We start from the raw sequence: 2,770 nt of genomic DNA on the forward strand, positions 1-2,770 counted from the left end.
AACAACCAATCAGAGCCAAGGAAGATTAATTAATTGTTAATTGTTCATTCCCAGCATTGAAATTTGACACCCTGGGAATAAGAATCAACAATCTTCAAGCCTCCAACCTAAAGCATCTTTCCATCTTTCTCTGCTCTGATTGGTTGTTTTCATTCAGGCTTGGTGGATTCTTGTAAATGCAGCTTTAAAGGAGCATTGAGAGATTGTACCTTTTCTTCCTGTAAAACAACTAATATAGCACTTGTTGTTCACTTGTAGGTTTAATTGTTCCTCCCTATTTGTTCTCTCTGTTCAGTTTAATTGTTTCTCTTTTCACTTGTGTCTTGCGGTATAACCATGATCTTCCACTTTTGACTTGCTAGGCAGTTATCACTGCAAACATACTACTACATATAACCACCAGCGGCGTCTTCAGCCAATGAATGCAAAGCTCATCTCCTTCTGTGGTGACCACATCGTTCGATTGTGTGAACATGTCGGCCTTCACAAGAGAGGGTCCTGCATAAAAGCCTACAAAATATTTACAGTTTTGATGTGACTATGATCACAACTATTCATTTTTATTCATTTCAGATTTATTTTACTCTACCAATGTTGTGTATGAATTGACTTGTGTTGCGTTTTGGAAAAAAATTGAGCATTGTGGGACTCCAAAGAAGCTGCACAAAAATAAACATGTTTCCGTGTCAGAGCAGAGAGCCTGTGTTTGTGTGTGTGTGTGTTAAGGGGATGTTGCTGTTTCCCCTGTAGTGACAGTAACAAGCGGCCATCCCACGTGTTGCATTGGTGCTCCTCCTCCCACGCTTCTCACAGAGAGGAACACACAGCGCTATTATTATCACTCACAGGAAACATGTTGAACCACACCAGCGATCTGAGCTGACTCTCACTCAAAGTGTCTATGTCTCTGACTCATGTCTTCCTTTCTGTCATCTGCCTGATGCTCTGTTCGTTCAGCTTTCTTTCTCTCTGCTTCATTAACTTTCTGTTTCCTGAAAGTTTCCAGCCCCCTTGTCTTGCTATTTCTCTCAATACATCCAGTCTTTCTTTCTTTCTTTCTTTCTTTGCCTTGCAGCTGTACTGTCTTCTACTGTACATGGCATTAAAGGATCAGTTCACAAAACCCCCCCCTCCGGTTTTTATTACTGCACTTCCAGTAGTATCTAGTCATACAGAGAGTTTTGGTTTTTGTTTGTTGATGGTTACAGATAACCGCCTCTGCTGTCTCCTGAATACATTGGAGGTGAAAGAGATTTGTTTGTGATGCTCCATCCCCTTCCTCCGGCTAAAGTATAATCCGGCCCTCAAGTTTATTTTTCAATGATGTTTTGTAATTGTTTCATATCATTTTCAACAACCACTTCATATATGGTTAGATGGTTAAAAAATTAGTTTGGCACAAAATAAAGGCAAAGGTCAAAGGTGTCTACCAATGTTTGCAATCAGTTGATAAGAAGAGAGCATGAATCAGCAGTGGCCCCAGGCCAGTTGGAGTTTAAGACCCCTGCCTTAAGACAAAGTTATGAGTAGCTCAATGGAAGCGTGAGTTTTAGTCACAGTTTTAGAGCCCTGAAAAATAAAACTATAAAGCAAGAAAGAAACAAAAATTTGAAAAACCTAAATAATAAACAGTCACACATTGAGAATCAGCGTTTTAGACAACTTGGGTATTGTTCGGGAAAGATGTTCACAATTACACATCCAGCAGATACAGAGCAACATTAGCATTTGGAGTTGTGTTTTCTGCCCACCTGATGAATGTAGTTGTAGTATTCACTCTCTTTTAGCTGTTTTTGGTCTCTCTCAACTCCTTTAATTCCTGACTGTTTAGCTGCTAAATGCTCCACTATGTTCAACCAGTTATTTGCTAACTTTGTCCACTGTTTGTTGTTGAGCAGGTAGTGTGTCGGTTTATCAGAACTTTTTTTGCTGCTATTGCCGAGGGCATCAGTCCTTCACTATGAGTGACCCCTTTCTATGCTGTATATGGATGTCGCACATCGTGGAGTGGATAAAACATTGCCGGTAACATGATTACATTTCCAACATATTTTTGAGTCGTATATCATAAAAGTCTGTAAGAGAGTAGGTTGTATCAAAGATCCTGATACAGAGATTAGAATCACCAATGGATCACACAGCCAGATCCGCTAGGGTTTAAGCTATTTTAACCAGATCCAGTCCTATTGTATCTCTGCAGACTGTTCTGTACACAACTACACAGTAAATGGTACTCTTCACTCATAGTAAACTCTGTGGTTCCTTTAAAAGCCTGAACACGTCATCTGTTCATATCTACAAATATTAGCCTTTGCCTACAGTCTATGGTCCGCACATGTTTTATGTATGTGTTTAAAGGTTCAGTGTGTAGGATTTCTTATCTGACAATGTAGTTGCTGATTGCAACACCGTCGCCTCACCCTCCTGTTCCAAGAGTGGAGGAGAAACAGTGTTTAGCGTAAAAAGTGTGAAAGGCCCCATCTAGGTTCAGTGTTTGGTTTGTCCATTCTGGGCTACCGCAGAAACATGGTGGTCTCCACAAAAGAGGACTCTGTAGAGCAGTGGTCGCCAACGTCGATCTTTGAAACAATCCCTTTAGATCCCGAAAATAATAGAAAAATATATATTTTTCTTTTTTTTATGCACTTTTTTTATACGTCTTGATTTTAACCTACAAGAGCTGCCGCGAATGGCTTCCACACGTAAAGCGTGACTTACCGGCGGGCTACGGAAGCCGGTAAGTCACACTTTACGTTAGTTTGTTTACTTG

General features: G+C 40.3%; 1 protein-coding gene across 1 annotated transcript in view; it reads left to right on the top strand.

The window, feature by feature from the left end:
* The window catches only part of LOC118332834 (general transcription factor II-I repeat domain-containing protein 2-like), a 16,239-nt gene that overhangs the window by 12,189 nt on the left and 1,280 nt on the right, over positions 1-2,770 (top strand). The window lies entirely within an intron of this gene.

The sequence above is a fragment of the Morone saxatilis genome, unplaced genomic scaffold (genome assembly GCF_004916995.1).
Source record: "Morone saxatilis isolate NCDOM2014 unplaced genomic scaffold, NCSU_SB_2.0 Contig21, whole genome shotgun sequence".
NCBI classification, from domain to species: Eukaryota; Metazoa; Chordata; class Actinopteri; family Moronidae; genus Morone; species Morone saxatilis.